Source organism: Hippopotamus amphibius, chromosome 15 (genome assembly GCF_030028045.1).
Source record: "Hippopotamus amphibius kiboko isolate mHipAmp2 chromosome 15, mHipAmp2.hap2, whole genome shotgun sequence".
Lineage (NCBI taxonomy): Eukaryota > Metazoa > Chordata > Mammalia > Artiodactyla > Hippopotamidae > Hippopotamus > Hippopotamus amphibius.
The window spans coordinates 27968949-27995991 of NC_080200.1; the positions used below are offsets into that span (position 1 = coordinate 27968949).

General features: G+C 43.1%; 1 pseudogene; it reads right to left on the reverse strand.

Annotated features, from left to right (window-relative positions):
- Positions 1–23931: 23931 nt before the first annotated feature.
- Positions 23932–26925, reverse strand: LOC130836412 (melanoma-associated antigen B1-like; annotated as a pseudogene).
- Between the last annotated feature and the right edge of the window lie 118 nt (positions 26926–27043).

Sequence of the window (27043 nt, forward strand, 5' to 3'; positions counted from 1 at the left end):
TTTCTTTCCTTTTTACAGCCGAGTAGTATTCCATTGTATATATGTACCACATCTTCTTTATCCATTCATCTGTTGATGGATATTTAGGTTGCTTCCATGACCTGGCTATTGTAAATAGTGCTGCAATGAACATTGGAATGTATGTGTCTTTTTGAATTATGGCATTCTCTGGGTGTATGCCCAGCAATGGGATTGCTGGGTCATATGGTAACTCTGTTTTTCAAGGAACCTCCATACTGTTCTCCATAGTGGCTGTATCAATTTACATTCCCACCAACAGAGCAAGAGCATTCCCTTTTCTCCACACCCTCTCCAGCATTTACTGTCTGTAGATTTTCTGACGATATGTGAAGTGGTACCTCATTGTTGTTTTGATTTGCATTTCTCTATTAATTAGTGATGTTGAGCAGCTTTTCATGTGCCTCTTGGCCACCCGTATGTCTTCTTTAGAGAAATGCCTATTTAGGGCTTCTTCCCATTTTTTGATTGGGTTGTTTGTTTTTTTGATATTCACCTGGATGAACTGTTTATATATTTTAGAGATTAATCCTTTATCTATTGATTCATTTACAAATATTTTCTCCCATTCCGAGGGTTGTCTTTTTGTCTTGCTTATGGTTTCCTTTGCTGTGCAGAAGCTTTGAAGTTTCATTAGGTCCCACTTATTCATTTTTGTTTTTATTTCCAATACTCTAGGTAGAGAATTTCAGTGAATGTCATCAAAAAGTCTTATTGGCTATGATGTTTAAATCAGTATTGATATAATTTCATTTTTATAAAGATAGCTGGTTTTTATATTTTATTCAAGTGAATGTATTACTATTCATAAAAATTAAATTTTATAAAATCATTATATTAAAAAAATACAACTAAGTATTCACTGAAGCTTCATCTGTAGTTGCAAAATATTGGAATCACCCTAACTGCCCATGCAGCAGGATGGTCCAGTATCTTCCCACCGTGGGGTTGCCTGCAGGGGTGAGAAAGAAGAGGAAGATCTCTATGAACTTGTCCAGCGTGCTGTCCAGAATATTTCATTAGGAAAGAAAACAGTGCAGAAAAGCTTATCTAGTATGTTAACTTCTGTATAAGAAAAAAAGAGGAAATAAGAAAATTTGCATGTGTCTGCTCGTTTGTGCAAAAAGAAAGAAAGAGAAGATAAACCAGAAACTAAAGGGATAGTTACTTAGGAGTGTGGGAGGGGATGGAATGGAAGGACCAAAGGAATGGCATGGAAGCAGAGATGCTTCTCTGAGCAGATTTTTGGAAACTTGTAAATGTTTTACATTCTCAAATAAAAAAGAATAAAGTCAACAAGGATGACAAACAACACATACCAAACAGTTTTTCCAATGTAGAACTTCTGGACTGTGTGCCTGCAGGCTGAAGACAAAAGGGAAAGCTAAACAAATATGCAACTTGAGTTTGTAGGTTTCTGGAGGCATAAGTTAGCGATTCTGGAACTCTTGCCTGTACAAGTAAGTAAATAACATTGTGGATAATGGGAGCCAGATTTTCATTGTTGGAGAAAGCTGGAGTTATAAATATGGAAAGGGGGAAGGATAGAATGAACCCTGTGGTTTTATATTTAAAACTAAAACTATCAGTGCAGACTCATGGTTTTTAACATAGATAGAGATATATGTAAATATATGCATCTCTCTCTATATATGTGTGTGTGTATGTATACATATACACACTATATATATATTTATACATATACATACACACAACCTGTATGTATGTATGTGTATACTTACATCTCTTTCCCAGTTTTTTCCCCTGAGAAGGCGTAGAAGCAATGAGACCATAGAAGCAGTGAGCACACCTGGTCCCAGACCTTGGTTTCTAAACACCATTGTCCACTAAACAGAACCCGTCTTCTTGTCCTTGGAGGAATGACTGATTCCAGAGCTGGAATAAGGAAAGTACTTAGATGCACTCTGAGAATCTATTTGTGATAGAAAACAAGGAAATGCTCAAAGGAAGATGGGGGCATGTCAAAAGGATACAGAAGCCAGTTTGAAAGTGTACCCACTGGCCAAATCTGGGAAAATATGTATATCAAAATAAATAATGGCAGTAAAAAATTATAACCCATTCAGAAAATAAGAATTTATTTTTAATTTAAGAATTTATGGGGCTTCCTAGGTGGTGCAGTGGTTGAGAGTCCGCTTGCCAATGCAGGGGACATGGGTTCGATCCCTGCTCCAGGAGGATCCCACATGCCGCGGAGCAACTAAGCCCGTGCACCACAACTACTGAGCCTGTGTTTTAGAGCCTGTGAGCCACAACTATTGAGCCCATGTACTGCAACTACTGAAGCCCATGCGCCTAGAGCATGTGCTCCGCAACAAGAGAAGCCATGGCAATGAGGAGCCCGCGCACCACAACGAAGAGTAGCCCCCACTCACTGCAACTAAAGAAAGCCTGAGCACAGCAAAAAAAAAAAAGACCCAACACTGCCAATAAAATAAATAAATTAATTAATTAAAAAAAAAAGAATTTATGGATCAGGACTTCCCTGGTGGCCCAGTGGTTAAGAATCCCCTTCCAATGCAGGGGACTCAGGTTTGATCCCTGGTCGGGGAACTGAGATCCCACGTGTCGTGGGGCAACTAAGTCTGCCTGCTGCAACTACTAAGCATGCAGGCTACAACTAGAGAGAAGCCTGTGCACTGCAACAAACATCCCACATGCTGAAACTGTTGACAAAAAAATGCACAATGTGAGAGTTACGAGTCAAGTTTCATTTGGGGCAAAAATGAGGACTGCAGCCCAGGAGACAGCATCCCAGATAGCTCTGAGAAACTGTTCCGAAGAGGTAGGGGGTAGAATTAGTGTATATGTAATCTTGGTGAAGGAGGAGTACATGTAATCAAACACATATTTTTGTAGATGGTTTCTGCTAGTCACAAGGAGCAGACGTCACCAAGCAGGGATTTAGTGCTTTTCTAGATATGAGGTTTCAATCCTGCTTTATAATTTACCAAATTACTGTAAGTCATAATTAGTTTGAGGGGAAGGTTTTCCTTACACCTGGAAAACAGATTTAAACCAGTAATTTTTCAGATAGAATCCATAAAATTTATAACCATATTCACCAGTTTACTCAGTCCTATGTAACTAATCCTTTCTGTTAACAGCTTATGAAGCCATCAGTTTTCTTATTAGGATTCTTCAATTTCTTACGGTCTGTTCAGCATTATGGTCTGAAAGTCAGAAACTTGTATTTAGCCAAAAGTCCTTTCTATAAATCTTCTTGAAGAGGAAGCATTTTTGCAAAGGCATCAGAATAAAACCATAACTGTCTAGAATAACATAAAACTTAAGAAGGCAGGTTTAAAATCTGATTGCAATGTAATTGACAAAGAAACTGGTTACTGATGTGGCATACAACTCTTTAAGATAATTAGAATTATGACTGATAACCTTTTACCAGGACATATCAGAATTTTAGGAACTCCATATAATTTCTAGAATATCTATATTGATAATAATTACCATACACTAAAACCTAAGATTTATTACTCATTTGACAATACTTTCCATGTAACTTGATGTACCAAATGAACCTAGTTTACATCTCTCTTTGGGATGTTTCAGGGGCCCTTTGAAACATCCTAAAGTTAGCTAGAGGTCAAAAGGACTTCATCAGAATTTGTTTTAGGAAGTTTTGTGAAAAATATCAAAGAGGGTTTAGAACACTCAATTGAATAGGATCACAGGTCACTTTCAAACAACAGTTATTCACTTAGCCAAAGTAACAAGAACAGATTGCTTTAAAGGTAAGGAAACTTAAAAATCTGTTATCAAAAGGCAGTTCAACATTTTAAGAAAACTTGTCCTCTTAACAGAGAGAAAATCCAAATTCAAGTTTTGTACCAGCTTACTTTTAAAATTAACTTAATTAAATTTATTCTAAACTTAGTCAATCCTGACCATGCACAAAACTCTTTTTCTCAGGGTCCACTTTCCACAAACCTTCTTATCACTTTCTGTATCATTACTTTCCCATTCAGAAACAGCCACCTGTAAGTCAGACCTACTTTCTTTCCCCTTAATAACATATAATTCCACTCCTCATGCCTTCTTGAGAACACACATCCTACTTTTCTTAAGCAACCAGGAACTGTCCTTTATGATAGCATTCTGTAGATTGGTGAACATAAATACCAGAGATATTTTCTAAAAATGTTTGCTTTCTTCACAGAACGTGGCACCAAACATATTCCTCAATAGTCCTAAATACCCTTTTGTCTCTCTATAAAAGGAAGCCAGTGTTCAGTAATTAATGTTTCAGTATCTTATTTTACTCGGGAACGACCTAGCTAGTCAATAAGCTTTCATCACTTAATTTAGTGCAACTCTAGAATTTCAAGTTACCAAAATCTGGAGAGACTATTTTAGGCAGACATTCCTAAAGCATAATTCTTCTTCTTTTTTTTTTTAAATTTATTTATTTACTTATTTGGGGGTATACCAGGTTCAATCAACTGTTTTTATACACATATCCCCGTATTCCCTCCCTTCCTTGACGCCCCCCACCTCGAGTCCCCCCCACCCTCCCTGCCCCAGTCCTCTAAGGCATCTTCCATCCTCGAGTTGGACTCCCTTTGTTATACAACAACTTCCCACTGACTCTTTTACAGTTGGTAGTATATATATGTCTGTGCTACTCTCTCGCTTCTTCTCAGTTTCCCCTTCACCCCCCGCCCCCTCCCATACCTCGAGTTCTCCAGTCCATTCTCTGTATCTATAATTCTTCTTAATAGAGTTTATCTAAAAGCTCTTATCTCATTTACATTTTCTTTCCTTAGAAGTTTCTTCACATCAAGTTACTTTTCTTGCTGACAAATTTGTAACAGATATAACAAGATTTTACTTAGCTTATATTACACCTAGGCACAATAAAAAAAATAGAAAAATTGTACTTAGTGTTGATGACTCTAAAACATGTCTGTATCAATCAAACCAACAAGCTTGAGCCACCTTCAATACCAGATATCAGTTTAATACTGAATTTTCCAGATGTCATGAGCCTGAAATTCATTCTGGCCAGATTATTTTCTATTTCTGAGTATTTATGTAAGTGCTTAATTAATTTTTCTAAAGCCAATTAAGTAGAGCTCTTTTATGAATTTGTTTTTGGTAATACCATACAGCTACAACACACATATAGATACATATGAACACAGAAACAAACAGAGAGACCTCATAGTTCCCATTCCAAAATTTCAGCACTGAGTCAGGTACCACATAAAAGCCATCAGTTACAGGGGTTTGGATTCAAATTGGGCTTCTAGCAGATGGAACAAATCAAGGTCACCTATCTAAATGGCTAAACTCTTTTTACTACTGTTTACAGAAAAGACACTTAGGATTTCTATTTATCCTTGAGAAGTCAAGTTCTAAATTACTTCACCTCTTTTTTCAAATTTGCATTTAAAAGGATAGCAGAGATAAGGATTCTTGAGACAACCAGATAGGGTATTTACATCTCAAAAGTACAAGCAAGTTCCTCCTAAAATGACTTTGTTTCCCCTTTGTTTAATACTTACCAACCTCCTAAAGTAAATAGGGAAGGTTTGGGGAGTGATAAAAGAATAGGTGGGCTTTGGATTATTTTTGGAGCCACAAACAAACATTAATGCCAGCTATTAATTTGATACTGAATATGTCCCAGTTCACTTGAACCTGAAATTTATTTAGCTTAATTTCTCTTGTACTTAGAATTGTTCAATTTGTAAGCACCTATTTTTCCTTAAGCTAATCGAATAGAGCTCATTTACAAATTAACCTCAACAACAATGTCCAAATACAAAGAGATACATATATTCAGACAGGCACAAGGAGAGATCTCAAAGCTTTATTTTCCAAACTTAGTCATGAATTAAGTACCTTAATATCAAAACTCATTAGTTTATAAAGAGTTAGAATAAGAAAAGTTTTAAAGGGCATCTTCCAATTTTTTTTTTCCTTTTCAATCTCAGGAATTAGAGATGGTTTAGATAAGATATTTGTTCCTGAGAGCTCTGCCCTCAAGGCGGAGGGAGAGAAAAGCAGATTCTCCCTAGTAGAACTTATTCCCTTAGGGTCAGAATTCTGCTGATAATTTTTTCCTTCAAGCTAGCTTTTTCTACTGGTTGGGAATTAAATGGGGGTCGATTAAATCTTTGAATGGCATTGTGTATTTAATTGACACAATTGAAGGTTCATAATTTTCATAGATACCCCCCCCCTTTTTTAAAGCTCTTTATTGGAATATAATTGCTTTACACTGTTGTGCCAGTTTTTGTTGTACAATGAAGTGAATCATCTGTATTTATACATATATCCCCATATCCCTTCCCTCCCACAACTCCCTTCCACCTTCCCTATCCCAGCCCTCTAAGTCATCACCCATAATCAAGTTGATCTCCCTGTGCTATGCAGCAGCTTCCCACTGTTAGAGGACTCGGTAGAGGTAGGCAGGACACCGAGGCTTATAATGCAGGAAGCAATGTGTATTGTACCGGTACAGGCCCAGCGGATTCACATCCAAAGACTGAGCCCTGAACCAAAGGAGAGCTTCTCCTTTTATAGACCAGTTCCAGGGCTTTTGGGAGCTTATAGCTATGTTTATCTATGCAGAAGCAATGTACAGAAGCCAGAGTGCATAGCTAGTTTTTTCTTATCTTGCTGACCCAGGTATTTGCCCTGCCCCTGGCAGGGTCTTGTGAAAGAGGCCGTAAGTTATTTATTCCCTGGGGCTTGCATTTTCCTGTGTTTGCTTTGTCCCTCCCTGTTTTTATTAACCTGCCTCACCACTAGCTCTCTGTTTTACATTTGGTAGTGTGCATATGTCAATGCTACTCTTTCACTTCATCCCAGCTTCCCTTGATAACCCCTTTACCTTTTTTTTTTTTTAATGGTTTTGAAAATTTGGTCTGATATAGTTTCAAGTAATTAATTGTTGGGTTTCCTGCAAAGAATTTACTCTATGATTTCCTCTTTTAGAAGCTTCTAGATACCAATCAAAGTAAGCATTCCATTCAGTCTGTTTGATCTTACAGCCGGCTTTTTTTTTCTTCTTCTTCATAACTGTGTGTGCAAAAATAATTTTTGGAATATCAAAAGAACACCAATTTGGTCATTTTAGGTTGAGATCTCCCTTAGTATAACTTTCCCAATTAAGTAGGTCATCGCAAGTCTAAGTTTTTATACATACATAAACCTGGCTGGGGTGTTAGAAAGAGGCTGGCCTTCTGATGCCCCATGTTTCTGTGAGAGGCTCTATTTCCCATTTTAAAGTTGAATTTGGGGTAAAAAAAAAAACAAGTGAAATTGTGTGGTGGGCCAGTGTGCTGCTTGTGAGCTTAACTCCTCTAGGCATCACCCCAGAGTCGTTTCAGCTCTCTTACGTCCTCCCTTCAGTGGTCTAAGACCACCGCGGGTGCTCGGATCACTGAATGGCTAATTCTTATTTTGCAACCCCAGGTGAGCAAGTCTTTTAATTAATGAGTGCGTTTCCCTATGGGACCACTGCATGGTATGCGGACTGTGCCTCCACCACTCCTGTGAATCCCTCAGTCGCCTGAGAGAGCCATACTGGCCGGGAAGAGTTCTTGTCCCTTGTCTTCAGAGCAAAGCTCTCATGTAATATCTTCACTTTTATCCCAACAAATTCAATTAAGGCAGCTGAACTGAGGAAAAGGGTCAGATCAGCCTCTCACCTAAACACTCAGCCAAGACCACTCAGTCTCCTACAACTGAGCAAACCCTGGTATCTTTCAACCAGGCCCCCGCAACCCCCAGGATCTTTCACCTAGGTGTGTATTCCCCAGTATTTTTTTCAATCAAGCCCCCCCCAGTATTTTTCCACTGGGTGGCTATTCCCCTGGTATCTTTCAACCAGGCCTCCACAGGATATTTCACCTGGTGGGTATTCCTTGATATCTTTCAGCCAAGCCCCACCCAGTATTTTTCCACTGGGTGGGTATTTCTCTGGTATCTTTCAACCAACCCCACTCCACCTAGTATCTTTCAACTGGGAGGAGGCAGGTACCTGCTACACCGCCAAATAAAACTCAGGATCATCAACCAATACGGGAGATCCGAGAACCAGGAGAGACTTACCCAAATTCGTCTGGACTCCCCAAGGAGGCAGATGGGCTCAGGGGGCCTCTGCTGGTACCAAGCCTCTGGTTCCTTGTAGCATTCAGGTTAAGGAGAGAAATCCACTCTGGGTCCCTTATTCATGGTCGCCAAAACTGTTGACTTAAAAAAATGCACAATGTGAGAGTTACAAGTTAAGTTTTATTTGGGGCAAAATGAGGACTGTGGCGCGGGAGACAGCATCCCAGATAGCTCTAAGAAACTGCTCCAAAGAGGCAGGGGGGGAAGATTATTATATATGTATTCATGGTAAAGGAGGAGTACATGCAATCAAACTTTTTTTTTGTAGGGGGTTTCTGCTAGTCACGAGGAGCAGACGTCACCATGTAGGGATTTAGTGCTTTTCTAGATATGAGGAGATGCAAGGGTTGGGCCCATCAAATCAGCTCCTGAAAACATCTAACTATCTGAAGACCTGTTCTGTCCATCTTCCAAAGCACAGAGTGCCTCCTTCCTGGTCTCCACCCTGAATTCCCTTCAGGGGGTGTTGAAGGTCAGCAGCTGCAGCAGCACCTGTGGTTTAATCCTTGTAGAGGTAGATGGCAGATGCCCGTGGCAAGTGCCAATTTATAGTTGACACAGTGAAGATCCCACGTGCCACAACTAAGACCTGATGCAGCCAAATATATAAATAAATTAGTAAATAAATAAATAGTAAAAAAAAAAAAAAGAATTTATGAATCCACAAAATTCAGATAAGTAAATAAGTGGAGAAGAAGGGAAAGCTCTTTCTTATAATAAAGGTGAAAATGGGGCTTCCTAGGTGGTGAAGTGGCTAAGAATCCTCTGCCAATGCAGGGGACACAGGTTCGATCCCTGCTCCAGGAAGATCCCACATGCCGAGGAGAAACTAAGCCCGTGAGCCACAGTTGTTGAGCCCGTGTGCCACAACTACTGCAGCCCATGCACCTAGAGCCCATGCTCCACAACAAGAGAAGCTACCACAATGAGGAGCCCATACACCACAATGAAGAGTAGCCCCTGCTCGCTGCAACTAGAGAAAGCCCATGTGCAGCAATGAAGACCCAACGCAGCCAATAAATAAATGAAAAAATAAATGATTTATTTTAAAAATAAATAAATAAATAATAAAGGTAAAAAGAATGATGGAATTAGAAAATCACCATTTGGCAACTAGTTAATAATAAGTAATTCAGGCAAGAATTGTTACCGAGTCCAAGCTTGCTCTGCTTGCCACAGGACAGGCCAATGAATCAGAGACGAGGTGTTGAGGCAAGGAATAAGACAATTCGGAAAGCCGGCAGACCGAGAAGATGGCAGACACGTGTCTCCTAAAAACCATCTTATCGGGGTCTGGATGCCAGTTTGTTTTAGAGAATCAGAGAGGGAGAGGTTGTGAGGAAGTAAGGTGAAAGGGCCATCAGTCTTGCAAAACATCTTTGGGAATGTCCAGCCTCAGTGAGGGGATATGTTAACTTCTTTTCTGCAGCCATTCACACAGGTGGGCAGGGCAGAATGTCTGCCTGTGAGCTGAACAGAGGTGCTTTAGTTTAACATTCAGGCAGAGGGACAATGTTCCTGGAGGCAGGCCATCAAGTGTGACCATAACAACAAAAGCAGCAAAAAGCAAAGGTTAAAGTCAAAGAAACGGATCTAACATGGAGTCCGATTTAGCTCTTCCTGGTTACGGAATCACCAATACTTGTTAAAATTAGGGGTGAAAGTTTGAGAAGAAACAGGATTTTTTACATAATCTCAAAGTGTGGCCCTACAAAGATACTTATTTCAATGGGGGAGAAAGGTTACTTTTGTCAAAGATAAACAAAGTCAGACATCAGGTAAGGGAGCTAACAGAGTGGGGACCCCAGAAGAGTCTGGGAAGTGAAAAATCACAGAAAGTGGATAAGAGGGTTGGCCAATGTCAAAGTGATTGTTAGGCCATCCATGTCTGTTAACTGGCACTATTGAGCTTAGATTTCTCTCCTCCCTCAGTGTTTGGAAGACAGAGGCCCCTGCCTTCCTGATGATGACATTTCACAGGGATGACTTTCAGCTCCTTGAGAAGGAAACTTGTGCGTTGTAGGAGATACAAATACATCTTAAAGGGAAAGAAGAAGTTCTTACAATTGTAGGGTTTTTCTAAATGTATTTATTTATATTTTTATTTATTTATTTATATTTTTATTTATTTATTTATTGGCTGCGTTGGGTCTTCATTGCTGCACATGGGCTTTCTGTAGTTGCGGCAAGTGGGGGCTACTCTTCATTGTGGTGTATGGGCTCCTCATTGCGGGTGGCTTCTTTTGTTGTGGAGCAGGGCTCTAGGTGAGTGGGCTTCAGTAGTTGCAGCACATGGGCTCCGAAGTTGTGGCTCACAGGCTCTAGAGAGCAGGCTCAATATTTGTGGTGCAGGGGCTTAGTTGCTCCGTGGCATGTGGGATCTTCCCAGAGCAGGGATCAAACCCATGTCCCCTGCATTAGCAGGCAGATTCTTAGCCACTGCGCCACCTAGGAAGTCCCCAGTTGTTGGGTTTTTAAACAAATGCTCTAAGAACAGGGAGGTCAGGAGCCTATCTTCAGGTGTTGGCTGGAACAAATGGTAAAATCTTGTGTCAGCCTTGAGCTTCTCCTGGCACTCAAGGGGGCTGGGTCATCCCAGGGATGTATGCAGCCTTAGGCTGAGTTTGGGCAAAGTCTCTTTTTTGGGAGGGGGGGGAACAAGGTCTCTTAGTGTGAGGGGTTTGTCCAGGGTGGGTGGGCTGAGGGTTCTTGAAGTTCTCACTTTATGGTAGAGAAACCAGCAGACACTGTGTTAACAGCACAGTTGAACAACACCGGATACGGGGATAGACTGACATAACTGACGGTGCTCTGAGGACACCACTTCTCTGACACTGACATTCCTGCCCAAAGTGCATCATCAATTATAATCTGTGGAAACCTTGGATGAACATAAATAGGTAGAGTTCTGCATAATAACTGACCTATGATCATGAAAGACCAAGAAAGATCCATGAGCTCATGAACTCTTCCAGACTAAAGGCGATGGAAAACTCGACAGCTGAACACGTGTAATCCTGGAGCCCGTAAAAATAGTATTGGGACAATTGGCAATATCTGGGTAAAGATTATTGATTAGATAATGGTATTGTCTTTTTAAAAAATTGAGATGTAATGGGGAAATGTGTATAAAAATAGATGATTGAACGTGGTGTACCCCCCCCCCCCAAAATTAAGATGTAACTGACATATAGCATTATATGAGTTTCAGGTGTAACAACATAACGATTCAATATTTGTGTATATTGATAATGGTATTGTCTTAATGTTAATTTCCTGATTTTGCTGATTGTACTGTAGCTGTATAAGAGAATGTTCATACACATGGAAGTATTGAGCAAAGGCCTATTTTGTCTGTAAATTACCCTCAAATGCCTCAGAAAGATAATGTGTGTGTGTGTGTGTGTCTGTGTGTATGGCGATTAAGAGAGAGACAAGAGACAGATAAAAATCAAATACAAAATTAAAACAATAGAAAGTAGAAATCTGGGTTAAGGCTATATTGCAATTCTTTGTATTCTTCTTGCAAACTTTCTTTAAGTATGAAATTCTGTTTAAAAAAAACTTTTGGGGGAAAAATGCAACCCCGGTCTGACATCATAAGCAAATTAATTCCAAGTGGATTAAAGACGTCAGTGTGAAAGTTATCAAGCTTTTCCAATAAGGTAATGTAGGAGACTATCTTGATGACCTGAGGGTAGGAAAGAATTTCTTAAACAAGACAGGAAAAGAGTTAACCATAAGGGAAGACATGGATAAATGTCTTATAGTAAAATTAAGAGCTCCTGTACCAAAAGCCACCACGTGGACCCTATGCACACTAGCCTCTAGTCAGAGGGAGCCCTTCCTCGAGCTGGCTTTGGCCAGTGGCCAAGGGAGAGGTGCTGCAGCCACGGTGGTGGGTGACGCTTACTTGTGCCCCAAACCCAGCTGATGCTGGACATCTGTTCCATGGTGTGATGGCCGCTGCTGTGAACGTTTGGTCCCACAGAACCAGCTCATGTGACAGGCTGCTCTGGCCACATAGTCACTTAGTGCCCCAATGTCCCAAGGTCCCATGGTCAAGTTTTGCTTTGTTTTTGGAATGGTGTGCGTTTGCTAGGGAAGCCGTAGCCTTACTCCAGGGCCCTGAGGGTGTGTACTAGGGCTCCTACTGGGACTTGCCAGGAACACCTCACATCTCTGTCTCTACCACAGGTATGTCTAGTACCAGGGGACCTGCTGGACCTTGTGGACCAAGCAGGAGTTCGCTTGCCCTGCAGCCTTGCCCTGCTGCAAAGCTGTTTCCTCCTTCTCGGGCTTCTGTGTCACCTGATAAATGTCTCAGCAGGGTCCCCAAGTGTGGAATATGCTGCAGCCAAAACGCAAGTCTTGCCTTCCTTTTACTGTGGTAGGAGGTGCAAAGTGCAATAACCTGTGTTTACTTCCGAGGAGATGTCTGACATGCCACTGCCTAGTGACCTCACCGAAGGGACAAGCCCCTGACCCTCCCGAGTGCTTGTGTCTTACCAGAGCCCTGATGTCCTCAACACTTCCTGCTCTTCAGGCCAGTTCATACTACGTCATCAATATGATGAATGGAGACTCAAGCTTCCAAGGGTCCCTTGTCAGTGGAGTCACACAGGATTCGCTAAATTCCCCCAGCAATGAGTTGTGACAACACGTGTGAAACGTTGCCATTGGGGGAAGCTCAGAAGAGACTTCGTACCCAGGGATTTTGTTGGCAGCTGGTCATGTAGGTACCCTCTGCCCGCCTGAACTAAAATTCCAGACTCCCAAAAGGAAAGTGGACATTCAACATAAACCCAGAAAGATTTGGCACACCGAGCCATTTTTATCAGTTAGTGGTGGAACCCTCCCAAAATCTAAGTTCCCAGACGCCAGCCAAGGACCAGTTTTGCAAGCAGGTTACAAGGACATCCGTCTCAGGACTGTTGCGTTGGCTGTTTTTGTACATTGCCAGCTGTCTCATACGACCATTCTAATGATACATCCAGGAACCAGGGAAATGACCTGGGGTCTTGGACCCAGGGGGTCCATGTGAAATGGACCCAGGCTAGGACTCTGTTTGGGTGTCCTGGAACATTCTTGGATTGTCACCTGACCCCCATGTTCCCTGCCCTGCACTTAAGAAGGGAGCCCATGATGGTGCTTTGGGTCCCTAGGTGTCAGTGTGAAATCAGTCCTGTATCCCACAGTCCTCAAAGACCCAAGGGTATGTATCCTCTTTCCCTAGAGCATGCCATTTACCTAGGCAACAAGGGATGCACCAGTGGGGAGGGGGCACGAGCATTGTCCACAAGCCCGTAGTGGCCATCCTCCGCAGTCTGGGACAGGTGCCAGGAAATGTCATTACAGACTTGGGTGCTATGGGAAAGATGGAAATGATGAATCAGAAATAACAGAGGCAGCACAGAACTGTCAGAAACCAAGTGTCAGTGAGGACTGTGCTGGTCAGCAAGATCAGGATGCTGGGATATGGAGGGAAGGCTCACGGAATGATGTTCCCAGGGACAGGAGAGATGCGCAGCCGACAGGGTGGACTGTTTAACAGCTGCAGCCAAGAGAGATGGATGAACAGAAAGCCAAGTTAGCTGCCCCAGGAAAATTCATGATCCCTTGTCCCGTTTCCAGAACTGAATCAGTTCTCAGATCCAGAACCTACTGACTGAAGTTGAGGCCAGGCCCCTTGTAAAAACTTTGCAATGCATGGCCAGTGTTTCGCCATCCTCCCCTAAAGGGATCTGCCCAATTTACCCAGGTCAGTGTTCTTGCTATCAGGGTAGGTGTTTTGTTTTGTTTTGTTTTTGGAGTATAACTGACTTAAAGTATTATATTAGTTTCAGGTGTCCAACATAGTGATTCAATATCTTTAAACATTATGAATGATCACCTCACAAGAGTTCTTTATGTATTCCGGATACAAGTGCTTTATCAAACATATGTTTGCAAATATTTTCTCTAAGTCTATGGCTCACTTTTTATTCTCGTGTCAACTACAAACTGGCACTTGCCATCTACCTCTGCAAGGATTAAGTCATGGGCCACGGCAGCTGCTGACCTTCAACCCCCTGAAATAAATTCAGGGTGGAGATCAGGAAGGAGGCCCTCTGTGCTCTGGAAAAACTGGCAGAACAGGTCTTCAGAGAGTTTGATATTTTCAGGAGCTGATTTTATGGGCCCAATTCTTGCACCTCTTATCTAGAAGAGCGCTAAATTCGATTCCTTCATGGTGACATGTGCTCCTCCTGCCTAGCGGTAATCTTCACGAGCCTAGCAGAAAGCTTCTGCAAACAAGGGTGTGCTTGACTGCTGGTGCTCCCCCTTCACCGAAATCACATATATACTAAACTTCCTCCCCTCCCTCTTTGGGGTGGTTTCTCAGAGCTATCTGAAATGCTCTCTCCAGGGCTATAGTCCTCATTTGCCTCAAATAAAACTTAACTTGCAACTCTTACGTTGTATGTTTTTTTAAAGTCAGTACTAGCAGTACATTTGGATGAATAAAAGTTTAATTTTTTTTTTTTTTGGCCTTGCCAGGCGGCATGTGGGATCTTTGTTCCCCGAGCAGGGATCCAACCCACATCCCCCGCAGTGGAAGCGCAGCGTCTTAAACTGAAACCGACCGCCTTAGATTGGGACTTGAACGCACGTGCTGGGACTCAAACCCAGCCTAACTCCAGGTTGGGACTTGAACCCACGCGGCTGGGACTCAGACCTGGCCAAAACCTTGACTGGGACTTGAACCCACATGGCCAGGACTGGAACCCGGCCAAAATCCTGCTTGGGACTCGAACCTACAGTCTTTTAATCAGAATCCCTCACCTGGTGTCTGAACTTACTGAGGCTCATGTTCTTTGTATCTCAGCACAGAAGGAATTCAGCGAGAGGCACAGTGACAGGCAAGAGGTAGATTTATTAACATAGGATGCTTGTAAGGGATGCGAGCAGACAGGCGAGGGGGCTCTGCCCTGAGGATTAAGTGGGCTACAGTTTTATAGTCAAAGGAAAGGGGAAGGGGAAAAGACCGCCTTCTTGGAGTAGATGTCAGGCTTACATCCCCAACTCCTCCTTTGTATCAGGCAGGAGAGTGTCTGACCCTATGAGGTCGAACTAGATGTACCACAGCGCTTATTCAAATCAGTAGAAGGGTGGTGACATATTTCTTCCACCTGATGGCCTGGGGTATATCTTGTGCTTTTATTTATGGTTTTATAGCTGAGCAAGCCTGCTTCCTTCCACGATGTTCCAATAGCTTTCTTGAGAGATCATTAACTTACAGTGGTCTCTCAAAATTTCCTAGGTTTCCCTCTCTATCTATAGTCCCCAACTGGGACTTCTACAACTACCTGTTTGACTAGCCTATTCTACCCCTATCTAAACCACTGGACAGGACTTCCTGGGTGGTGCAGTGGTTAAGAATCCACCTGCCAATGCAGGGGACAGGGGTTTGATCCCTGCCCCAGGAATATCCTACCTGCCGAGGAGCAACAAAGCCCTTGAGCCACGACCATTGAACCTGTGGTCTAGAGCCTGTGAGCCACAACTACTGAAGTTCGCGTGCCTAGAGCCTGTGCTCCACAACAAGAGAAGCCACTGTAATGAGGAGCCTGTGCACCACAATGAAGAGTAGCCCCTGCTCACCGCACCTAGAGAAAGCCCGTGTGCAGCAATGAAGACCCAATGCAGCCAATAAATAAAATCAATCAATTAATTAATTTTTTGAAACAGCCACTGGACATAAAGCAATTATACTCCAATAAAGAGCTAAAAACAAAAACAAAAATAAAACAAAACAAAAACAACCACTGGACAGCCAGGGAAGTCCAAAAGTTTTAAATTTTGATGAAGTCCAGTTTATTTTTTCCTTTCTGGATCACTGGTGTTCTAGCTAAGGAATTTTTGCCTAAGCAGAGGTCAAAAAGACTTTCTGCTGTGTTTTCTTCCAGAAGCTTTTATAGTTTTAGGTTTTACATTTAAGTCTACGGTCCCTTTTGAGATACTTTTCGCATATGTGTGAGGTGTGGATGCAAGTTAGTTTTTGCACATTTGTGTCCTAGCAGTGCTTGCAGGAAAGGCTAGTCTTCCTGGACGACATTGTCCTTCACCTTTGTCACAAACGGTCTCTATACATGCCAGCTTATTTCTAGACTCTGTTAGATTCCACTAGTCTATTTGTCTAATTTTTTGTCATGGTGAAACTGAGCAGAGCCCTGGGCACAGAGGCTTTTGTCTCCCTTTTCTTAGAGGCAAGACTCCAGCCTCCATGGTCTTCCCTGAGTTCCAGGGGCAGATTCGAACAGTTACTAATCAAGGGAGGGGCAGCCAATAAACAACCTGAGGCAACGTTAAAGGGACCAGAGAAGCTCATCAGTATTCAGGGACCTGCACACCTGAGACACTGCACAAACCCTAACCTTGTCAGCAACCCCACCCTTGGGAAATATTGTTATAAACTCATCTCAAATCTTCTTGGGTGGGGACACATAGTTTTTTGAGGCAGGAGCCCACTGTATCCCCCTTTGCTTGGCAAAGTAATAAAGCTACCCTTTTCTACTTCACCCAAAACTCTGTCTCCAAGATCGAGTTTGGCAGTGGCGGTACAGAGATGCTAAGCTTTAGGCATCAATACCCATGTGGTTCTGATTACTAAAGTCTTGTTGTGCTAAGTGTTGCCGTGCTGGGGGGTTTTGTTCACTAAGTCATGTTATGTTTCCTTGCAGGGTGCTCATCAGGGATGCTGCTTTGTCCAAGGAATAGCTGATGCTCAAAGGAGAGGGAGATGGGGAGGAAGACAGGAGAGGCAGGACGAGGTGGAGGAGACAGAGGAGGAGGAACAGGAAATTTCCAGTTGATGAGTCAGGGTAAGGAGGAAAGGTAGGAGTCTGACAGCAGAGTGGGGTCCCTCAGGCTCCTTCACACCCAGCATGGAGCCCGGCACCGATGGGTGGACAGAAGTCAGAAGCAGCTCTCCGTGGAAGATGCCTGTGTCTACTGCTGTCACCCAGCACAAGTGAGAGGCTCCCCCAAGAGAAGATTTATTGTCACAGCTAGAGCAGGAGCTATGGCAGTCGCTGGATCTCAACTCATCCATCAAGAACCGGGCATCTACTAAGTACTTGAAGCTGAATCCAGCCTCTGTACCCCAACACCGCATTAGATCTTGGAGACAGAGTTTTGGGTGAAGTAGAAAAGAGTAGCTTTATTGCTTTGCCAGGCAAACTGTGCCACAGTGGGCTAATGCCCCCAACCAACAAACAAACAAACAAAACCTCGAAACTGTATGTCCCGACTTGGAGAGGGTAGTGAGAAGTTTTACAGTAATTGTTCGAAGAGGGCATGATCAGTGCATGGACATACTTCTGATTGGTTGGTGGTGAGATAAATAGGAATCAGCATCACTCAGGTTCCACCTGCTCTGAGGTCTATGTGCTTGTGAACCAGGAGGGAAGGGGGCAGGGCACGAGCTTTGAAAGAATGACATAGCCCGAGGACATAACATAAACTGATTAGACCCAGATGGGTCCAAGATGGCGGACAAATCAACTTCCAGGCTCCATGGAAGTTCCAAGGCTGACCAGGAGGGTCAAAAAGTGGGTGGTGGTCCAGTTCTGGAATACACCGCCCATTCATTAGCCTATGAAATTACCCACCCTTACAAAAATAGACAACCCCCATACCCTGGTGCCTTTCTCACCGTCTGAGATGGCCCACACTGTCTTTGGAGTGTGTTTCTCTCTAAATAAATTTTTTACCTATCCCTTTGTCTCTCACTGAATTCTTTCTGTGATGAGACATCAAGAACCTGAGCTTCCTCAAGTCCTGAAACCAGGTATGTGATCTCAGTTGGAAGATCTTGGGCTTAGGCTGGGTTTGAGTCCTGGCATGTAGGTTCAAGTCCCAATCTGAGGTGCACAGTTTCACTTGTGGACAGCCTACCTTCGTTAATCTTAATCGATAACTTCTCCAACCTGGAGGGGTTTCAGTATCTACAAAACAGCTCAAAGATACTGTTGTGTGTATCCATGGATGGGGCACCAGGATCCCGGCCCAAGGCTGCACTATTGTTTCTCTTGACTGTTTCTTTCTCCCTGATCTCACATCCCCTCCCTTCCCTAATTAACAACTGCTGGAATTTGCCTGTTGGAACACAGAGAAGGTCATGGAGGCTGAATGAAGCCTATTTCCTGTAATCAAAGACACGGGGGACACAGAAAGGCTTTGTGCTCAGGAGCCCCACAGGGCCCTGCCCGGTATCATGCTGAGGGCACCCAGCGCTGAGCAGGACAGACATAGCCCCCCACCCCCAAACTGCCAAGTTGTGAAAGTCCCCCACCCCTGGCTTCTCTAATCCCTTGGGTACAAGCTTCCTACTTCTAGCTATTCCTTCTACAAAGCAAGGTCCCTGGTGTGTACCCCCCAAGAAGTGTAACATGACCCCTCAGCACAGCACACATAGCAGGGAACTCCTTGCTGTCTTGAAATCTCCTTTATAATGGACACACATTACGGATTTGTCTGGGCTTCTTCTGGCGCCTTCTGTCCTGCCCACTTTCAGCACATAGGCAGTTTGATCCACAAGACCTCGGAGGGGAGGAAGAGAGCTTTCTGTTGCAGCACCTCTGGAGGCAACGTGACTGCGGTTGTTCCACTACCAGAAAAGCTAAATTTGTTGAGGAATTCAGAAGATGACCACCGGTCCCCTCCCTTATAAAGCTCCCTTTCAACCTGCCACCTATTGGTTTTAGGAGCTGTTAATGATCTAGATCTGTGATGTCATCACAGACTCATTATTATTTTCCCTCATCTATTATTTAGTTACCCTGATATTCAGTTTAACAAGCAAAGCAAAATAAATGCTCTATTGTGTGTGTATATGTATATTAAAAATTTTTTTGTTTATTATAGTGTTTTGACATCTTAAAATCCCTGTCTGCTGACAGACTGCCCCTTGGGGTAGCCAATTCTTAGAGACAGTGAAACAGGAGCGAAGGGGGCAGGGCACAACCTTGGAATAATGACCATAGCCCAAGGACGTGACATACACTGATTAGACCAAATAGGTCCAAGAAGGCAGACAGTGTACTTCCACTAGATCTTGAGCCTCAGTATACGCTCATTATAACACATCAGCAAGCTAAATGACACACCCCCAGGCACCGTGACAGTTCCAAGGCTGACCATAAAGGTCAAAAAGTGGGCAGTGGCCCACTTTCTGGAAATCCCCTCTTCCCCCAAATAGCTGGAATACTCCTCCCCCTCATTAGCCTATAAAATTACCCACCCCTATAAAAACTGACAACTCCATACCCTGGTGATTCTCTCTCGCCTTCTGAGATAGCCCACACTCTGTCTGTGGAGTGTGTTTCTCTCTACATAAATCCACTTCTCTCTCTTTTTCTTTAAATTTATTTTTTAGGCTGTGTTGGGTCTTCGTTGCTGCATGAGGGCTTTCTCTAGTTGTGGCAGGCGGAGCTATTCTTCACTGGGGTGGGTGGGCTTCTTATTGTGGTGGCTTCTCTTGCTGCAGTGCACAGGCTCTAGGCGCTCGGGCTTCAGTAGTTGCAGCACACGGGCTCAGCAGTTGTGGCTCACAGGCTTAGTTGCTCCTCAGGATGTGAGATCTTCTCAGACCAAAGATTGAACCCATGCCCCCTGCATTGGCAGGCAGGTGGATTCTTAACCACTGCACCATGTGAATCCACTTCTTACCTATCACTTTGTCTCTCACTGAATTCTTTCTGTGATGAGACATCAAGAACCTGAGCCTCATTAAGTGCTGAGACCACGTGTGTGATCTCAGTTAAAAGATCGTGGGTTCAGGTCCCAATCTGGGTTTTGCCTGGGTTCAAGTCCCAATCTGAGTTACAAGGTTTCAATAGCAAGTTCAGAGGGCTGCTTGCCTTTGATATATAAACTACCCAATCCAGAGCAACAGCTTCTCTATGGGGCCCCACACCTGAGGAAGCACCATTCTTCTGCCTTAATCATCCCAGGGCCAGGTGCTAGGCAGCTAGAGGCCACCCCTATAGTTTAGAGCCTGCCAACACTATTCCAACAAGCCTGTCATAAGCTGTTCACCCTGCCCCGCCTTGCCTTTCCTGTGGGAACCCCAGTAAGAGCTCTAGCCTAGACTCTTCTCCCTCACTGCTATCTTCTGCCTCCTGACCACCCCACTGCTTTCCCATGTGGCCCTGTGTGGGGTGTCCTGCCTCTTGTCTCTAGGACCTGTGAGCATAATAAACTTTGTTCTTCTGAGCCTCTCCTGTGTCTTCTCCTGTGGCCACACCTGACTGACCATCACATAAGAGAACACAAGACAAATTCTTACTTCTTTCTATTTGTCAAATGTCAGAAGAATAAGTTAGTCCTTTAGCAAGCATCAAAAGTATCCAGTGAGACTTTTACAAATTCACATTACAAATTCACAAATGTTTAAATATTCATATATTTGATATCTCAATAAACCAAGTCATTTTTTTAAATCAGTGCATACATTGTCCCCTCTTTTCTCTGTTTTTAACAACAGTAACAATGACAAAGCATGGGCTTTAAGCCCAGGACAAACAATAATATCTAGCCAGAATTTAATTTTATTGTTTTGTTTTCTATTTGTGAAAAATAATACTGATTTTATTTTAATGGCAAGGATATAAAGTTTATTTCAAAGATTTAAAAAAATATTAATAATCCTCAGCGAATACTAACAAACCAAATCCAGCAGCATATAAAAGGGATTATATGCTATGACCAAGTGGGAACTATACCAGGAATGCAAGGTTAGTTTAACATTCAAAAATCAATTGATGTAATACATCAGTTTAATACAATAAAGGAGAAAAACATATGATCATCCCAATATATGTACAAAAAGCATTTAACAAAATTCAACACTGTTTTATGATAAAAACAGTCAGTGAACTAGGACTACCTGATAAAAGATATCTACAAAAACCTACAGCTAACATCATACTTAATGGTGCAAAACTGAATGCTTTCCCCCAAAGATTAAGAACAAGATAAGGCTTTTGCCACTTCAGGGTGTTCTAGATAGGGCAATTAGGCAAGAAAGTGATAGTATTCAAAAGGAAGAAGTAAAACTATCACTATCTGCAGATGACATGATCTTGTATATAGAAAATACTAAGAAATTCATTAAAAAACTAATAGAACTAACAAGCTCAGTAAGTTTGAAGGATACAAGAGCAACTCACAAAAATTAGTTGTATTTCTATACATTTTGATGAATAATCTAAGGATAAAATTAAAAAAACTATTTCATTTACAGTAGTATCAAAAAGAATAAAATATTCAGAAATAAATGTAACAAAAGAAATGCAAAACTTATACTCTGAAAACTATGAAACATTGTCAAAAGACATTAAAGACAATCTAAATAAATAGAAATACATCTCATGTACACAGATCAGAATATTTAATATGTTGAGATGACAGTACTCTCCAAACTAATATACAGATTTAACACAATTCCAATTAAAATCCAAGCTGGCTTCTTTGTAGAAACTGATAAGATGATCCTAACATTCATATAGAAATTTGAGGACTCCAGAATAGCCCAATATTGAAAATGAAGATCAAATTTGAAGGACTCACACTTCTGGTTTCAAAACTTACTAAAAAGCTACACTCAAAACTCTGATGAAAGAAATCCAAGAAGAACTAAATAAATGGAGAGCTATCCCATGTTTATGGACAGGAAGATTCAATATTGTCAAGATGCTGGTTCTTCCCAACTTGATCAACAGACTCAATGTAATTCCAGTAAAAACTGCTGCAAATTATTGTGGACATCAACAATCTGGTTCTAACTTTTACATGGAGAGGAAAAAGGCCCAGAAAAGCCAACTCCATATCAAAGGAGAGCAAAGTTGGGGGTTGACACTACCTGACTTAGATTTAGAATATAAGTATATGAATGACATGGGTCACACACTTACTGCTGTTTGTTAGATTTAGGAGTAAGTCCCTGCAATGGAAGGCAGATTCTTTACCACTGGACCACCAGGGAAGTCCTGAGTTGTTTGTTTTCTTGTTGTTGAGTTTTAAGAGTTCTTTGTACACTTTGGATAATAGTCCTTTATCAGATGTGTCTTTTGCAAATATTTTCTCCCAATCTGTGGCTTGTTTTCTCATTCTCTTGGCAGTGTCTTTGACAGAGTTTCTGCTGGCAGCCCATGTCCAATTTTTAATAAAGATACATTTTTTTTTAAATGAAAATCTACATTTATTTATTTATTTATTTTTTTAATTTAATTTAATTTTTTTTATTTTTTTGGGGGTACACCAGATTCAATCAACTGTTTTTATACACATATCCCCGTATTCCCTCCCTTCCTTGAATAAAGATACATTTTAATGAAGTCTATTATCAATTATTTCTTTCATGGATTGTGTCTTTGATGGTGTATCTAAAAATTCATCACCATACCCAAAGTATCTTCTAGGAGTTTTATACTTTTGCATTTTACATTTAGATCTATGGTCCATTTTAAGTTAATTTTTGTGAGGAAGGTAAATAAAGTCTGTCTAGATTCATTTTTTTTGCACATGGATGTCTAGTTGTTCCAGCACCATTTATTGAAAATGCTATCTTTTCTCCATTCTTTTGCCTTGGCTCTTTGTCAAAGATCAGTTGACTATATTTATGTGGGTCTATTTCTGAGCTCTTTATTTTGTCCCATCAATAGACAAATAGTCTATTCTTTCACCAATACTACACTGTCTTGATTATTATAGCTTTATAGTGATTCTTGAAGTCAGGTAGTCCTTAAGTCAATTTTGTCATCCAGAACAAGAATAACATCACTTGAGGATAAGAATATCCTTGGAAATGTGGAAGAACACCACACTAAAATAGGATCAGAAGCTAGCTAGCTAGCTAGCTAGAGAGATAAGATAGTTGACAGATAGAGAGCTAAAGTAAAAGTTGATCATTTCTTGGTTTGCCTTACTCTAGTCTTTGTTAATTTAAAATATATCTGCTGGATTTGCTATGGTTTTCAAGAATGTTTGAGAATATAAATTATAGCAAATGAAAAAAAAAATCCATCTGCCAATGCAGGGGACACAGGTTTGATCCCTGCCCCAGGAAGATCCCACATGCTGAGGAGCAACTAAGCCCGTGCGCCACACCTATTGAGCCTGCACTCTAGAGCCCGTGAGCCACAACTACTGAGCCCATGTGCCGCAACTACTGAAGCCCACGTGCCTAGAGCCCATGCTCCGCAACAAGGGAGGCCACTGCAATGAGGAGCCTGTGCACCACAATGAAGAGTAGCCCCTGCTGGCCGCAACTAGAGAAAGCCCGTGTGCAGCAATGAAGACCCAACACAGCCAATAAACAAACAAACAAACAAACAAACAAACAAACAAAAACACAGTACAAAGGCCAGGTAGCTGGAGCCCTGGAATGTACTGCACTGGAATGTACTGCACTGCCACATCCAAGGATATTCTTATCCTAAAGTGATGTTATTCTTGTTCTGAATGACAAAATGATTTAAGGACTTTCAATTTGTATTTCCAAGAACAAAATTCTTACTCCTAAATCTAACAAACTGCAATAAGTGTGTGATCCATGTCATTTACATACTTATATTCTAAATCTAAATAAATATTCTGTTGAAAGGAACACCAATTAAAAAAAAAAGTTAACAAGTTATTTATGCCTATCAGGAACACTGGTTAACAAGCTTTTCTAACCACACAGTGAATAATGGGCTTCAGACCACCCTAGGGGTGAGAGGAGCAGCTGGATGTGGCCCTGGAACGCGCACTGGCCCTGGTAGTAGTGCCGGCCCTGCCTGCAGCTCTGGCTCTGGCTCTCTCTTCCTTATCTCTCAAAGTCCCTTCATAGTGCGGTGGGAAAGCAGTGGGGACCGTATCATTGATCTTGGCCAAAAACTCTAGGCTGTTCATCTTGCTGGCCTGGGCGCGGGTTTTTGGACCCCACAGGAACTCATAGCGCGGAGGACCGCGGTTTGGCACGTGGCAGTACTCTAGGTACTTTTCCTGCACGGAAACTTCTGTGATAAGCTTCCTGGGCTCTCCAAAGATGAAGTGCCTTCTTCCATCATAAACACCCCAAATATTCAGGAATTTCCAGATCTCTTCCTCGGAGGCGCCGTTGCCATTCAAGAAGATCACACCCAGGAGAGGCACCGGAAGCTCGTTCTTCGGAAACCGCCAGCTACTGCGCAGACTCGTAGTCAGTGAGCTCTAGGTTGCTGACAAGAGTATAGGAGTGACCACTGGGCTTGATCTCCGTCAGTTCTAGGCCGAAGACCATCTCCATGCGCTCGGAGGCTCTCTTGAGGATCTCAGGGAAGTGTTCCCTATACCTTTCGTTGACAGTGTTCAGCATTTCTGCCCTTTTAATGGGCGCCTTCATCTTATACAGCAGGAACTGCACCAACATCCCCGCCTTCCTGGCTACAGGATCTTTGCGCCAGCTCTTACTAGAAGTTGAGGCCTGAGAGGAATTTTTATTTTCCTCAACTGGGCCCTTGGCACCTGCATCAGATCTGGAACATGAGACCCCTGCAGCCGCACTGGTGGTGGCTGAGGCTCCCTGAGGCTGCTCGGGAGTGCCCCCAACAGAAGAACTTGAGGGAGCACTCCCAGAAGCAGGAGAGGAGGAGGAAGTGGTCTCTTCTCCCCCTGGCAGGTGGATTCTTAACCACTGTGCGACCTAGGAAGTCCCTGTACTGTTTTGTTTTTTGTTTTTCCCGGTACTGTTTTTTAAAAACAACTGTATTGAGGTATAATTTACATACCATAACATGTGCCCATTGTAAGTGTAAAATTCAATGATTTTTGGTAAATTTACTGAGCTGTGCAAGCTTCACCACAATTCAGTTTTAGAACATTTTTTATCATCCCAGTAATGCTCGCAGCCCCAGGCCACCAGTGATTTGTTTTCTGTCTCTGTGGCTTTGCCTTTTCTGGACATTTCTATAAAGGGAATTGAACGATATGTGTTTTGTGTCTGCCACCACTCTGCGTAATGTTTTAGAGGTCTTTGTACTATTTTAGCGGAACTGATGAAACTTGAATAAGATCTGTAAAAACTGAGAGTATTGTATCAATGTTAATTTCTATTTACATAATTGAATTATAATTATATAAGATGTTAACATTAGAGGAAGCTGGGTGATGGGAAACATGTGCTATTTTTGCAACTTTTTGTAGGTAAAATAATTTCAAAATAATTTTTTAAAATTTAATTAATTTATTTTTTAATTTAAGCTTAAGGTCTGAGTTGTGCACTGCTTGTGATTGTCTATGGTACTGAGATTGCGGTTTTCTTTTCAACATAAGGCTTCGGCTGGCCTTTCCACTCCCAGAGCTCTGTTTCCGGGATGTTCCTCAGGGCCTCACAGGGGCTAGTACAGAGGGCATGTCCTGCAGGGGTTTAGGGAGGGGCTTTTTCACTTCCCCCCATAATGGTGCCTCCAGCCCTGCTGAGGAGGGTGGGTAGATGGCCTCTGCGTGGAGGGCCTTAGGCTGGACCTCTGTCAGCCTGAGCCAGCCCAGCCCAGGCAGGGACCTGAGAGACTGGGCAAGCTCAGAGGGAGGGAGAAACCCCGGAGAGGGTTTCAGGGTCTGAGACCCCAGCCCCTGCCTGGACATCTGCCCAGGGACTTCCTCAGAAGCTGCTGATGTGAGGCCTCAGCTTCCTGTTGATAGGCCAAAAAGGGACGAGCTCGGAAGGGAGTCTGTGTAAGTCTCAGAGGAAATGAAAGCTTGTCAGAGAAGGGAGCCTGCACACGTGCAGTGACCCACAGACACACAGCAGCCCGGGGATGAGCTCCGGTACAACCGCGAGCACATCACCTGATGGCATCCCAGCATGGAGACACACAGCTTCATGCAAACACACTGGCGCACAGCTCACCCACGGGACATGTGTCCCACCCTTCAGGAGGGCCTGGCTGGGGCTGGAGGGGAGACCAGAGCAGGGGTCTTAGGGGGCTGAGTGGGCAGAGAGAGGGCTGGAGGGCTTGTCTGGCATCTGCTCCCTGGCACTCTTGTCTCTGTTTCTGAGCATCTATCAGTCATTTCCACATCGCTCAGCACCTGCTACTGCTAAGGTAAGATCTGTCCAAAGCAGGGCACAGACTTGGAGACCCGGTCCTGCTCTTGAGGTGCCCCCAGCACCCCCAGCTGGTTTCCTGGGGGCAGTGATGGACAAAAGGCATTCATTGGGCATTGACCAGGTGATGAGAGGCTAAAAGGGATTCTTGGGGAGCCTAATAGGTAACAACGCTCTCAGGCTGGAACCAGGGCTTGGGGGCAGCAAAGAAGGAGGCCGAGTGGGTGGCAAGGGCAGAGCTCCCAAGGTCACATGACCCTGACGTGTGGAGACTCCCCAGAGTGCCCAGGCAGACAGACGCCAGGCCATCATGACCTACCACCTGGTGCAGCAGTGGTTGCCCCAAGGACCACAGCATGGGCTGTGCTTGCTCGCTTCTGCCTGTGCTTGTGTGCCAGTCTGGACTCTGCCACTGCTGACCAAAACCCATTTCAAACCAGCTTGAGCAAAAAGGAGAAGTGACTGTCTTACAAAATGGAAAGTCTGAATGGCCAGGGGGTTGTTCCAGGCTTGGTGGCCCCAGGGCTTCAGGATGTGAGCCACTTCTCTCCTCACCACCTAGCCCACGTCGGCTCCATCTTCCTCAGGATGGCGAGCGGCAGTGAGTGGCCTTCAGTAATCTCCCTCCCCATGCTGACTTCCCTTTCCCAAAGTTCTAAGGAAGTTTCCAGAACTGTGTCTCACCATCTTGAGTCAGCCTTGGCTCACCCAGTCAGTTTTGGCTCACTTATCCATCCCGCAGGACTGGGA